The following is a 15915-nucleotide window of genomic DNA, read 5'->3' as shown; positions in this document are numbered from 1 at the left end:
TCATCTTAGGTTGGCGGGCTGCCATTGGCCCATAGCCGATCCTGGGATCCTAGGCCTTGAAGTCTTGCAGGAAAACACACACACACACACACACACACACACACACACACACACACACACACAGAGAGAGAGAGAGAGAGAGAGAGAGAGAGAGAGAGAAAGCCGCGGGATGGATTTTTTACATTTTGTTCCTTTCCACGGTGACCATCCTGGGTCTTAATGACATGCCTACAAAGGGTTCTTCACCTTGCATTGGTGAAAGCCAGAGGGATATTGGGGAAGCCATAGGACCATGCAGCAATGTAGGCCCTGAGTTCGAGTCCTGGTCCTGACACCTACCAATGGGGGAAATCCCAAGAGACTCGTTCCTGTGCATCGAAATACCGATGCAATGTGAGCAAACTCATGATTGAATCAGAAGTTTCTGCGTGCATCAGTCTAGTCTAAAATTAGATGCAATGATCCTAGCACGCTGATTGATCTTAATGAATAGTTTATTAAGCATGAAAAGAATCCTATTCCTTCAATGGTGGCACAGTAATTACCTAAGAGTTGGTAGGAATGTAGTTGATAGGTAGATGTCCCTGTCACTCTATACAAATATATATATTTATTGGTATACTACCACCTGCCTATCCATGTATAGCTATTTTGTCCACCCCTGTGGCTCAATCTCAGGGTCTGCGAACTGCCTGGCAGCTTCCTGGGCTAGAAGTTGCTGTGCTGACACACCCATTCACGAATTGGGTCTGCTAGGCCCTGAGTCCAGGTCCCAGCACTGCCAACAATTGGATCATGGAGTAAGAAGCCTAGTGTGACACCTGTTTTCCTTTTCTCTAAGAGTCCTGGGTGTAAGAACTACCTTCAACTTATGAAGGGATGACTGCTGTGTGACGAAACCCCCCCCCCCCCACTCCCTACCTAAGGGCTCCATCTCAAGTCCTGGGAAAGGCCTTCCTCAATAGTGTCTCACAAGCTGGTGTGCTCACATGGACCCATTTGTCACTTGGGTCTGCTAGGTCCCGAGTTCAGATCCCAGCAGTGCCAAAATTCACCTGGATATCAGAAGCCAATCGTTGCACTTGTTTTCCTTTCCTGTGCAAGTCCTGGGTCTCAGCTAGGCTGGAGAATGCATGGGCCACCCTGTGGCCACGGGGATAGGTTGTTATCCATGCCAGCTCAGTTATACTTGTCATCATATACTCAAGAAAATACACAATACATCCATGAATAGCATACAAAGTAGAATAATTACACTAAATGCACAATGCAGTCCACACACAGATGTGAATATATATCCCATGTTTAAATGATCCATTCAGGACTATTGTGGCCTCCCTGGGGCTGGATCTCTTTTCCTGGGAAAGGCCCAGCTACTTAGTGGCTCACAGACTGGTGTGTTCACCATGACCCATTCACCAATTGGGCTTGCTAGGCCTTGAGTTCAAATCCCAGCACTGCCAAAAGATTCACCTTGATGTGAGAAGCCAGTCATTGCACCTATTTTCCTTTGCTGTGCAAGTCCTGGGTCTCAGCTAGGATAGAGAATGCATAGGTAACTCTATACTCATGGGAATAGGTTTTCATCTAGGTCACAACAGTTATATCTGTCAACCAATACTCAAGAAAATACACAATACATCAATGAATAAGACACAACATAAAGAGAATGACTACACCAAATGCAAGATGCTGCCATCCATGTATGGAAATATAGATCCTCTGTTTAAATGATGAATTTATGACTATTTTGGCCCCCACCAGGGCTTCATGTCAGGTTTTGGGAATGGCCTAGCTCCTTAGTTCCTCACAGGCTGGTGTGTTCACCATGACCCATTCTGACCCATTCACCAATTGGGCCTGCTAGGCCTTGAGTTCAAATCCCAGCACTGCCAAAAGATTCACTTTGATATGAGAAGCCAATTGATCCACCTGTTTTCCTGTCCCATGAAAGTCATGGGTCTCAGCAAGGATGGAGAATTCTATATAGACAACTCTATAGCCATGGGAATAAGTTGTCATCCATGTTAACACAGCTATATCTATCACCATACTCAATAAAATACACAATACATCCATGAATAAGATACAAAATAAAAAGAATAACTACACTGAATGCAAGATGCATATCACATCTGTAGGTAAAGAGAGATCCTAAGTTTAAAAAAGGTTATTTTATCCAGTGCTGGTGCTTCAAATCATGCCTTGGACCAGGCCTGACATTCTAGTCTTCAAGGATGGTGAGCTTCCCCTTCCCCCAAAGTGCAACAGAGCTACTCAGACTCCAGTTCAAATCCTAGCACTGACAAAAGATTCATTCTGTTGTCAGAAGCCAGTCATTGTACATGTTTTCCTCTCCTGTGAAAATCCCGGGCCTCAACTAGGATGTAGAATGCATAGGCAACCCTATAACCATTGGAACAGGTTGTCATCCATGTCAGCACAGTTATACTTGTCACCATACTCAGTACAATACACAATAACTCCATGAATTAGACACAAAATAAGGAGAATACGTGCACCAAATGCAAGATGTTGTCCACACATGTATGTAAATATAGATCCTATGTTTAAATTATGAATTAATTACTATTTGTCCCTCCCTGGTACTCGATGTCAGGTCCTGGGAAGGGCCTATCTCCTTTGTTGCTCACAGGCTGGTGACCCTTGACCCTTTCCCCAATTGGGCCTGTAGGCTCTGAGTTCAAATCCCAACACTGCCAAAAGATGAATCCTGATGTGATAAGCCCATTGATTCACCTCTTTTCCTTTTCTGTGAAAGTCCTGTGTCTCAGCTAGGGTGGAGAATGCTTAGGAAACCCTATAGCCATGGCAATAGGTTGTCATCCATGTAAATACTGTTATATCTGTCACCTTACTCAGTAAATTGCACAATACTTCCATAAGACAGACAATAAGGAGAAGTACATCAAACGCAAGATGCTGTCCACACATATATGTAAATTTAGATCCTATGTTTAAATTATGAATTTATGACTATCGTGGCCCACCCTGGGGATCAATGACAGATCCTGGGAATGGCCTAACTCCTTTGTTGCAAACAGGCTGGTGTGTTCACCTTGAACTATTTGCCAATTGGTCCTGCCTGGACCTGAGTTCAGATCCTAGCACTATCAACAATTGGATCATGGAGTAAGAAGCCAAGTGTGAAACCTTTTTTCCTTTTCTCCGAGAGTCCTGGGTGTCAGGCTTGATGAAGAACACGTCTACAAATTTAGATCCCATGTAATAGGATGTCATCAATGTAATAAAGGCAATGGGTGTCATCACTGTAAAATCAATGGTAAAAAATGAATAAAACAAAAAGTACAAGGAACAACCACATCAAATGTGTATGGACTGAGCATCCATAGGTAAGTACAAATCTTGTCTTTACAATGTATATAAATAGTATGTTTTCCAAAGCTGGAGCTTGAAATTTGCTTAGAGTACAGGCCTAATTTTCTTACCTTCAAGTACAGTGAGCTTCCCCTTCTTCCACAGTGTTGCAGATTTACCCAGACCCTGAGATCAAATTCAAAGCCTGGCAGAATAAATGGGATGAATTGCAAGCCAGGGAGCTAATTTCTTTTAATTTTTTTTGCTCAGCAGGGGGCTTGAACTCAGATTGTGGCAACTCTGCTTCAGCTTCGATCATCCTGTGCTGGGGTGCAGCCACTGGACGCACAGCAGATCCTAGGATCCTAGACCCCCAGGCCTTGTGTGGCAAAAATATACAGAAAAATGCGGTGAGATGGCCTTTTTATGTTTTCTTCCTTTGCATGGTTACCCTCTTGGGTCTGAATGACACTGTTGCAAAGGGTACTTCACCTTGCATTGCTGAAGGTTGGCAGACTATTGGGGAAGCCATAGGCAATGTAGGCCCTGATTTTGAATCCCCATCCTGACACCAATCAATGACAGGAGATACTAAGAGACTCATTCCCATCCATGGGAATAACAAGGTAATCCTATCAGTGTCACAGTTGAATTAGTTGATCGTGAATGAAGCTCCTATAAAATCAGACCCATCATTTCAGGAGACTGATTTTATTTATTATGTATGAAGCATTAAAAGAATACTATTATTTACAGGAATGCAATAATTTCAGATATTGATTGATTTAATTAATATTTTGTTAAGAATGAAAACGACAGTAATTACATGGAGGCATAATAAATACCCAAGAATTAGTAGGAATGTAGTCTATATAACTAAATAATGTATAGGCATCTCTAGCACTCTATAGAGATATTTATTTATTAGAGTACTACCATCTGCATGTCAGTCTGTTCTTAATTTGTCAACCGCTGTGGCTCGATCTCAGGTACTGGGAACTGCCTGTCAGCTGAATTTGCCACAAGATGGCATGCTGACACTCACCCATTCATGAATTGGGTCTTGCAGGCTGTGATTCAGATGCCAGCATTCCCAAACAATGAATCGTGGAGTAAGAAGCTGATGATGACACATGTTTTCCTTTTCTGTGAAAGTCTTTGGTGTCAGGTTTGAAGTCCAATATATATACAAACCTATATCCTATGTAATCAATGTAAGCACTGTTCTATGTGTCATAAGTCAATAAAATGAGCAGTCAATACATGAATAAAACAAAAAATAAAATGAATAACTACACTGAATGCAACATATGTATATAAATATAAATCATATACTTAAAATGCACATAAATAGGATGTTTTCTAGTGGTGGGCATTGATTTCAGGCCTAAGGAACAGACCTGAATTTCTTGAATTCAAGGAGGCAAGCTTCCCCTTCCCACACAGTGCAACAAGTGTTACCCGGACCAAGAGTTCAAATCCCAGTGCTGGCAGAAAAAATGGCATCTCCAAGCTATGTGATGCTCAATTCTTAGGTATTTCATTTGGGCTCCATTTAATGAATGTGATTGTTTAAATGCTTCATAAAGTATTAATTAAAATCGACCAGTGTCCTATAATATAATTGTGTATAATTTTAACCTTGAATCATTCAAGAACTGCCCATTTAATCATGACATACATCACATTCCATTGGTAATCATATGAATAGTAATGAGTTTCTTAGGATCTCCTGCCATTTGGAGGTGGCAGGACCAGGATTCCAACTGTGGGCTCCAGCTCCTACCACTTAAACCTGAGGATAGGGAACTCACAGATCTGTCCAAATACATCAGTAAGACCAATGATTAGGCAGGCATCAGTGTCTCCCAGCAGTCCTCCTTGATACTTACAAGGCTGTGATAGGAGGATCATGGTCAAAGTCACCCTAGGCAGGAAAGTCCTTGAGACTCCTGCCCAACTTGTGCCAACAAAACCAGAAGTAAAGCCATGTGGCTCCATTGGTAGAGGATTAGCCTTGATCAAAAGCAGCTCACAGACTGTGCCCAGATCCTGAGTTCAAGGTCTGGGACTGGGAACAAATAGACATACACAACAATCTGTGCAGCCATCCAGATAAAGCAGGTCATCTTCTTGTCCCCAACTGGATTGCACAGAGTTCCCTGGGAAAGGGGCTGCCATCATCTTGACTCTGCCCATTCTGCCTGCATCACAGGATTCTGGCCACACCTCCATTCTTTCATGGTTCTTTCTGACCAATGGGATACAAGAATGCTGGCCATGTCCACATTCCATGCTGCCCAGTAGCACTGGGATTCCCTCTGTTGGTTGAGACCATTACTAGCAGTTGAGGAAGGTAGAGGTGGCTGAGTGATGAGCAAGAGACTCGAGGCCTAGGAGGAGAGGCCTTGCTCAGGCCCACCATGTGCCTGCCTGTGCTCTGGCCCCCTTCTCACCTTCCCCGTGGCACAGCATTTCAAACCTGGTGCTGCTGGCTCAAACCCAGGTTGCCTCTTGGATTCCTCAGGCAATGGTCCAATGGTGCGCCACCAGCCAGCTTGTGGGTCTGACCTGGTCCTGGCCTCCTTGTCCTCTGCTCTGAGCCTGATGTCTGCCATACCACTGCCATTGCTGTTTGCCCCACATGAAGCAGCTGCCAACAGATTTTGCCTGCAGCACATGTGAGTGGTGGCCACATAGGCCCGCTCCCTGTGTCCCCATATAACCCCCCCTCCTGACCAGGACCCGCACCTCCTCTGTGCCCCACAGTCTGAGCCACGCCCTGCCATAAATGTGCCTCAGGGGTGGGGGTGGGTGTTGACCCAGGATCCCATTCCCATCCCCAGCATCTAGTGTCCCAGGAAATGGGGAGATGCAGGGTTACGTGAGGAGTGGACGCCACAGAGCCCCTGGCCTGGAGCAATGGGAGCCACACAGCCGCACATCTGCACCCTTCCTTTCCCTGGTGGGAACCTGGTGGTTTTAGTCAGAGGTGGGGAGCAGCATGTACACACCTGCCTTCTGCGGTCTTTTCCCTTTTTCTGGGGATGGGAGGCATTGGATGCAGAAGATAGATCCCCCTTGCTGTGTGAACCCTTGTTTTCTGTGCTCAGTCGTCCTTTCACCTGAAGACACAGAGCCAGAGACAGAGAGACAAAGAGAGAGATCATCTTTCTCCTTGTACAGCCTGACTGTGCTCAGGTGTGTCATCAGTTGGCAAATTGCAGGTACCCCATGGATGAGTCTTCTGTCACCGGTCTGGATGTGTGTGTGTGTGTGTGTGTGTGTGTGTGTGTGTGTAGAAGTGGGTTGTAACAAGGAGGCTGAATGCTTTGGTAACTTCTACCTGCTATTTTTGGGGAATGCATGGGCTTCATAGTTGATGTCTGGGAGCCTAGAAGGGTGAGATGCTTGAAGGGGACACAGCACTGTTAAATTACAAGAATAAGGGATCTGTGTGTGCCCTGGAGCTGCGTATGCCCTTGGGCCTGGTTGGTGGCAGTGGGAGCTTGGGAGGACCTAGGAGTGCAGCCTGCAGGGGATGGCTTTCCAGAGGACAGAGAGCATGGCCACACTTAGTAAAGATATGAGTCCTGCTAGTATGGAGTGCAACAGCATAGGTCAGATTCTGGGTCTTCTCATCATGACCTCTGATGGGCGAGGCCAACCCAATTTTAAATCTTGAGCTGTTATCTTCAGATCTCAACCTCATGAGTACCTAGGATTAAAGGCATGAGCCTCTGGCACTGGGACTCTGGTTCTTTTTGGTATATTAGGCTTTGACCTCAAGGTCTTAGGCTTGCCAGTCAGATCTTCTACCAGCTTTTCTGTCTTGGGCATTTCTGAGATGGAGAATTAATATATGCTCAGACTGGGGTGGATCACAGTCCTCCTGTCTGTGATAGGCATGAGCCACCAGGCCCTGTCTTCTGTAGTTGGAATGGTAGACATGTAGAGCCATGCTCAGTCAGTGGTTTAGATGGATTGTCCCAAACTCAGACCACGGCAGCCCATTTTTGACGACAGGTGAAGCTCTGGGTTGGGTCTCAACCATTGGACCTCAATCTCCTCATGGGACAGTTGTGAAGAAACAAGGGATTAATACAGAGGGATCTCTGGAGCAGGGTCAGGCACAGAGGGAGGGGCTGTCAGATATGGTTTTTGGCAGTTCTGTGAGAATATGACAGGAAGATACCTGGAAAGATCTCAGATGGTGGGTGTTATTAATGTTGTGACTGGTATAGGATTATGAAACAAAACATGACTCTCTTTAATACCCAATCCCCATGAGGAACGGGATCCTTCACTTTGTTCAGTTTTGAAGCTGGGGAAACTGAGGCACAGAGAAGCTGAGTGACCTACTCATGACTCCCAGCTGACAGGAAGCTGGGCCTGACATCCCTGCCATGCTCCCTAGGACAATGGGTGTTATTCAATCTACTTCTTGTGGCAAGAAGTCCACTTCTTTTCAGTTGTGGGGCTTGAACTCTGGGCCTGGGCCAGCTCCCTGAGATCCTCAGCTCAAACCTAGCACTCTACCACTTGAGTCACAGCTCCACTTCCAGTTTTTTTGTGGTTCTTTGGAAATAAGAGTCTTACAGGTGTTCCTGCCCGGGCTGGCTATAAACCACAATCCTCATATCTCAGCCTCCATTGTACTTAGTATTATAGGCCTGAGCCACAGGAACCTGGCTTAAGTGTAATTCTGACCTTCTTTCCTTTTTTCTCTCTCTCTCAGGAACTGATTGAATGGGTGCTGGAGGAGGTGGCCCAGCATCCCCAACGTGGTTGGTACCAAGGTGGCCCTCTCATTCTGGAGGTGGGCTGTGGGTCAGGAGCTGTCTCGTTCAGGCTGTTGTACCAGCTCCATGAGGCCCTCTGTGCCCTGGCTAGACCGTGACAGTTATTCATTGTCCATCTAGCCTTACTGGATTCAGTACTGTGATCAATGCCCTTTTCTAGCAAAAATTTCTGGCTAAAATTATGATACATAGTTACAGAATGAAAATGTAATGCCATCTTAAGAGAGTCATTTAGGGTTCTGGGAATGGGACTTCACGGTAAAATGATTGCCTAAGCATGCAGGAGACCCTGGGTTCAATTCCTCAGTAACACATAAACTGAAAAAGAAACACTGGAAGTGGTCCTGTGCCTCAAGTGGTAGAGGGTTAGAATTGAGAGAGAAAAAAAAAAAGTTGAGGAATAATTCCCAAGCCCTGAGTTTCAGCCCCAGGACTGCCAAAACAACAACAATGAACATTTAGTTAGTAAATACAAAATAAAGAACCCAAACTTGGAATATATAATTGTTCCTTCCATACTGATACTTGACAATAGTCCCTAATTCATGTACTTTACCTATGTTAGGATAGTGTGTTGAAAAAAAAAGTTTTGTTCATTAGGTCATGGCAATTAATGCCAGGAACGTGCTTAGATGTCAGGTGAATATTAATTCTGGAAATTCAAAGATTCCAGGCTTTTGAGTGGGGTCTCTGCTAATCACAATGATAAGGGTAGTCTAAGTGAGATTTGGAAATCATTTTGGACAGTTAAAGCACCAAAAAGGCAGAGGCTAATTAACAGTTGTGACGGAAGAGAAGGAATAACTGCAGATGGAAGGAAAGAAATGATAGTAACTAAGGTATAACAGAAACAGTTCTAGGGAACCATTTTTGGTTATTGAAGAACTAGTTATCAACTAGGCTTATTCCTCATTGCCTTTAGCATTCTAAATCTCTTAGGCTAGATAAATGTATCTCCTTCTATGCTGTTCTTTCATACCTGATCTCTTTGCTTTCTAAACATCTGTCTTTCTATATTTGTCTATAAACCTTTACTGATATTAACTACACCTATACAGACGTCACAGGATGCTAATGTAAGAGTCCCATAGCTCATGAGTCTTAATGAAACAAAATGGAAAAGGAGGACATATTCACTGCTATCTCAATTTTTCTAAAAAGCTGCAATGTCATCATTTGGTTAAAATTTCCATTCTTTGTCTACACAGTGTCATTCAGTGCACATAAATGCAAATATAAGCCTGGTGCTGGTGGCTCATGCCTGTAATCCTAGCTACTCAGGAGGTTGAAACCAGAGGATTGTGGTTCAAATCCAGCCTGGTCAGGAAAGTCCATGAAACACTTATCTTCATTTAGCCACCAGAAACCCAGAAGTGGTGCTGTAGCTAAAGTTGTAGAGCATTCTAGATGAGCTGAAGAGCTGAGAGACAGTGCCCAGAATCAGTGTTCCATACCCACAATCAACAAAAAAGTGCAAATATGGGTTTAAGTTTCCCCCAAAGGAATGATGAAGTCAATAGTAATCTTCCCAATGGAGTCAGTGCAAGTACTTTTGCTGAGTTATTTAAGTTATGGCTTCTTTGCTGAACATATTCTCTTCTTTAAAAATTGTCAAATATTAGCTGTATAGTAAACTTCATCTAATATTTCTTGGTTCAAAAGAGAAGTCCATCCAGTTGATGTCACTTAGCTTTCTTACTGTCTTAGTTCAAAGCCAACCAGGCATGAGAGTCTGTCAAACTCTTATCTGTAATTAAACACCAAAAAACCAGAAGTGAAGTTTTGGCTCAAGCAGTAGTGTACTAGCTTTGTGGGCAGGTGGGAAAGAAGGACAACTGTTCAGGGACAGGGTCCAGCCTCTGAGTTCAAGCCCCAGAACCAGCACAAAGTAAACAAACAAGCAAACAACACAAACCCTAGGTATTTCTTTGGGACTCTCCTTAAAGTGGTCTGAGAAGAGGCTGGTTTTGCTGATCATACTCACTGGATCCTGCGTTTTTGAAATCTTTATTGCTATGGAAAACTCAGGACCAGACTAAACGAATTGATAACTGACTCCTGCAACAAGAGAATCATCTCAGGAGTGAAACATCCATCCATAAGACACTTCAAAACCTCCATATCTTTGTTTCTTTGCAGTAGAACATTTTTAAAACAAAGTTATTTCCTTTTGTTCTATGCTGGACTTCAAATGGCATATTGTTTCCTTCTGTAATATTCTCAACTACAAGTTTACAGACAAGTTTTATATGAGGAAAGAACACACTCAAAAATGTCAGGGAAAAAGTTTCCTTCAAACATTGAATTCTTTCCTTGTACAGTAAAAAGGAAAGCAAATGTTAACTTGAACTTTGTCATTCCTCTATGTTCAATTCCTCTCCTGAGATCAATTTCCACATCTAGTAACAGTTACTTCCACTTACTTCCAGTAACAATCTATGGTGCTGCTAGAGATAAAATGAATGTTTTCTGACTTCATTGAAACAGCACAAGGACACACTTAGACATGAGGTAACACGTGTTTCAGAGACAACTTAGTAAAGAGAAAATATGAAATTTAAATTGCTTATGAACACTTTATTCATGAGTACATTATGTTCAAACTTCTTTAGTGCTCTGTAAATTAAGGTGAATTTTAAATGGGAAGAAGGTTCTCAGACCATTTTTTGTGAGTTTATGTGCTGTGCCTTAATTTCCCAATTGTACATGAGTTAACAGTAAGAGAAACAATAGCAATAATAGGAGAGAGAAGTTCTGTGTTTATATAAAAGGGCTCAGTAAAATATAGAAGACTCTACAAATAAGACAACATTGAAACAATAAAGCCAAGTCCAGTATGTAGATTTATGGGAGTGATATAGAGAAAGCATTACTCCTATATGGAACATGAAGCCACTTCCTTTCTAAATCACGCTTGCTAATCACCTAATTTTGTAAAAAGAAGAATGGAAGAATGATTCTGTTTCCAATGCAAGTCATATATGAGATAATGGACTTAACTGGAAAAAAAGAATCTATCTTGAAAGAACAGGAATTATACAAGCAATGAATCTGGTGGCTAAGATCACATTTCTTTTTTTTCCTTTTCTTATATTCTTTTTGTAGTGGTTGGTCATGGTACTTGAAATCTGGGACTGGGTGCTGTCCTTCTGCAACGAAGCTCAAGGCTAGTGCTCTTCCACTTGAGCCACAGTGCCACTCCCAGTTTTCTGGTAGTTATTGGAGAAAAGAGTCTCCAGGACTTTCCTACCTGGGCTGGCTTTAAATCCCAATCCTCAGATCTCACCACACCGAGCTTAGGATCACATTTCTAACAGTGTACACTCAAGATATGTAATGTATATGTCCATCAATCTTTATATTAATTCTTGCATTAAAAATCTGGGCTACAGGATAGACTTTACACTCACAAAAGTGTTTGTAGTTTAAAAGTTGATACTCCTGGAAAAATAAAACCTAAGAATGTAAAGGAGTCTGAGAAGTTCAATTTGCATCCAGCCTGGGCAGAACAGGCTTTGAGACACTACCTATAATTAAACAGCCAAAAGCTGGAATACCAGTCATGAGCAAGATTGCTGAATAAGAGCTTGAGGTTTGTGCATACATACATACAAACATACACATACACACAGAGGGATTTATATGTGCACACAAAAATACACAAATAAAACAATTCTCAGAATATGTAGAAAAGTTAGAAAACAATAAAAATATGTCCCGATTAAGACTAGAATCAAGCGATAATTTTTAATATTAGAAAGCCCTCAAGTGAAATTTCCCCCCAAAAGTTGAGAATCTTACATAGGTAGGAATCAGAGATAGTAAGAGAGTCAAGCAACATTATTAATGGGATAGGATTCATGGAGGAATGAATCAGGGAACCCTCTAGGTGCATATGAAAATGTTCATATCTTGTGTCAAATGTTAGAACATCTTTGAAAATAGTACATAAACAGTCTGAGCAGTCAGTCTAGTGGATAAGATCATAGGAGAAGTTCAGAATTGCTAGTCTGTTTCTAGAGTAAATAAACAAACTATGGCAGGGCAATGTGATACAAGCCTGGAATTCTAGCACTTCGACAGGAGATTAGAGAATGGAACTACATTGCGATATCTTCCCTGGACCAGGTAGAATAATTTTGTCTCAATAAAACAAACAAAACAACAAGAAAGGAATACATAGTTGGAATTTGGGTCTAATTTTCTCATTATGTTTTGAGAAGTCAATTTTCCTATTGAAATGCAACTCATATATATCCTCACTTGTGTTTTAAATGCTCTCTTCATTACAGAACATTCTAGATGCAAAATGGCTCATTATTCCCATCCAAAAATTTGCAAAAGTGAGTAAGCAACATTCTGTTGGATTCCAAAGAAATGTTGAAGAATTGCAAAAGCATAAGCCTGGAGAAATAGCAAAATTCATCTAATGTAGGACTTTGTAGACCTTGATAAATTAGAATTTAGATTTAAAATATATATCTTGTTTGTAATCTTATATTCTATAGGATACTACAAAATTCTTTTTAAGTAGAGGAATTAATTGAAAAATTCACAAATGATTCTGGCATTCTATTTTCCTAGAATATTCTTTCAAGAGAGTTATAATTAGAATATAGTAAATAGATAATTCCCACAGTTCATGTATACCATGTTAATGTGAATAATCTAGACAGAGTTGCCAACAAATGGGTGACAGTAATTTATAAATTTATAAAAACAGCATTTTTTGAGGGTTTAGTTTAAAATGGTATGAAGAGAGTAATTCTGTGACATCTTCTTTCTTCAACCTATAAGTAACAAAGGAAGCCATTTCCTTATTTACGTGCCTCTGTATACATTGAGAAAATGCTAGGTTTGGGGTTTGTATTCAACGTAGTTTTTGTTTTATTGGTTTGCTTAGAGCTTGAACTCTTGGCCTGGACAGTGTCTCTGAGCCTGTTTATGCTCAAGGCTCCTGCCCTACCACTTCAACCTCAGTGCCACATTGTGTCTGGCTTTTACGGAGAAGTATATTGGAGATAAGATTCTAAGAAACCTTCCTGCCAGAGTGGGCTTTGAACCATAATTTTCCGCTCTTAGCTTCCTCAATATCTATGAAAATTAAAAAAGTATAAATATAAATAATATTTGCAAGTGAGGAAAAATGATGCAGCTCAGTTTATTGTGGTGTCTTTCCAGAACACGGAGGAAATCACATTAGCAGAGGTGTAGTATTTTTCACAATAGAGATAAGCTATTCATGATATGAATTAAGGAATTTCAAGGTGCCCCTTACAAGTTGGAAACTGTTGGGCTAGGATGACTTCATGGTATAAATCTTGGGATTGATGGTCATAGAAATAACAGCTTACTCTGATAAAAAAAATTGCTTACTCTTGACGAATTAATTATTACAGATGCTTCATAGTTTTCTCCTCTACGAGAATGTGGCTATTTTTCTGTTGACTTCTCAATCTTTAACACCCCATTGGAAACTGCATCTATTGCAGAATTTCATAACATGCAAAAAAGTACTGTTTTGAATCTCTCAGGTATGGAATGCTGAGAATTTAAAAATGAGTAATTATGAGTAGTTATTTCTCATAGGAATTTTGAAGAACACATGTATTCTGTCCTCTTAACAACTTAGTTAATTTTAAATGTTTTGGGCTTCCATAGCATTAAAGTGGTTTTCTGTTTTAGAATTAGAAAGTATTAAATGTATTCTTTTTCGAAAAATTCGGCAAGTATATTATGAAAATATTGTCTAGTTGGATAACAATCACGTTGATGACCCTCTGATAAAGAAGTGGTAATTAATTTGAATTGGATGTCAAATAGTACTGATTTTTAAAATATTACTACATAAAGAATAATATTTACTGTGCCAATACAGTGAAATTACATTTTATGCAGCTTATTTTTTCAATTTTATTATCAAATTGATGTACAGTGAGGTTACAATAATTGTAAGGTAGTAAATACAAAACATTTCAAACTTGTTACCCCCCCCCCTCATTTTTCTCACAGTTTTCCTTCACCCCTCACAAGCTGTAATGTACATTTCCAATATATTGTCTTGTGAGTGTTGCTATTGCATTGGTTTTCCCTTTGTCATTTGTCTCACCATTTTGCTCTTCCTCTTCCCTTCCCTATTTAAGGTAAATGCATACACAATACAAAATCAAATACAGCAGGAATGAACAATAGGGGGAAAACCCAGAGAAAACAAATCACATATTTCATCAAAAACAACAACCACAATTGAAAAAATCTGGTTCCATATCTTGGAATTCATTTTGCTTAGCCTCAGCTTATATGGTTATGTATACGCAGTACAAAACCACTGGAAAATAATAGCTGCATGGACACCATATCATGAAAACAGCATGTTAACTTTTTGATGGTAAAGGTGGAATTAGGATTTGTGAATTCGCAGTTCTGATAAAGGTATTTCAAGGGTTTTAAAGTTATGACAGGTAAATTTGAGTTGTTCAAAATTTTTAACAACTTAGCCTATTAAGAAAATTTAAAATTGCCTGGGAGAATAGGCTTTCATGCAAAGAAATCCACGGAGACTTAGTAGAGAGGAAGCAATGTGGGTGAAGATGCTCATTTTCACACTAAACAAACAAACCTCAGAAACGTTGCTCTAAATCCTGTAGGTTCCCTTGGAATTATCCTTACCCAGGAAATACATTCTTATGTTGAAACAAGGATATACTGGAATTTAAATTCAAATTCTTAAAAAATAAGACATCAATTTTGTGAATTTACCTTTAATTACCAAACCGTAATTCTCTGAAAAAGATAATTTGAGTCAAAATATTTAGGGAGAAAGTGCCCTCCACAATGAAAGAAGGTGTTGGGATTACACATTTCTGTTTGTAACACTTTCTACAATGTCTTTGCATGTGAAGCAGTGAAACACAGAAAAAAATCTGATTGGATACTTCAAACCAATGATTTCACATTTCTAAGTGGCTCACAAAAAATAATATCCTTAATAACATGAAATAGTGAAGACTTCTCTTATTACATAAGCCAAAATGTTTTGGGTTCAGAAAAGAATTGAGCAAATGGAAAAGGTAAGAAAACATAGTTCTTAGAAAGCCTTGTTAAGCGTATTGGCTTCAGCAGTGAAGGGAGGCCAAACTTTTTTATATAAATTGTGTTAATATTTTTTTTGGATGTCCAGTCGTGGTGCCTGAACTCTGAGCCTCGGCGCTGTCCCTCAGCTCTTCAGGTCAAGGCTAGCGCTCTACCACTTGAGCCACAGCACTACTTCCGGCTTTTTTCTTTTTGCTTATGTGGTGCTGAGGAATCGAACCCAGGGCCTTAGTCATTCAAGGCAAGCGCTCTACCAAAGAGCCAACTTCCCAGCACTAAATTGTGTTAGTAATTTTATTACCAAAAGTGATTTTACAGAGCCTATTTGGCTCACTACAATGCAGAACAGATTGAATGAAGACATGAAAATAAATTCCACATCCAAATGAAGCAACTTAAATAGTTTTAAAAGAGAAATCATGAAGATGTAACAGTGGTGGAGCCCATATAGTCCTTCAGCTTCACTAAACTTGAAGCCAAAATGCTGTGATTAATTGGAAATCAGGCAAGAGCTAAGAGGAGGACATAGAAGCAGGACATAGAAGCATTGTCCTTTTGTAACAGACACTGTCTTCCTAGGTATAGGTGATTTAACTCTACGCTCCTCCATACATCTTGGTGAACAAATGCAAGACCAAGAGAAAAATCATCTATTGAAATAATTTTGCATAGAATAACTTCA

This window comes from Dipodomys spectabilis, unplaced genomic scaffold (genome assembly GCF_019054845.1).
Source record: "Dipodomys spectabilis isolate Male_0828 unplaced genomic scaffold, ASM1905484v1 ptg000351l, whole genome shotgun sequence".
Classification (NCBI taxonomy): Eukaryota; Metazoa; Chordata; class Mammalia; order Rodentia; family Heteromyidae; genus Dipodomys; species Dipodomys spectabilis.
This window is presented reverse-complemented; position numbering follows the sequence as displayed.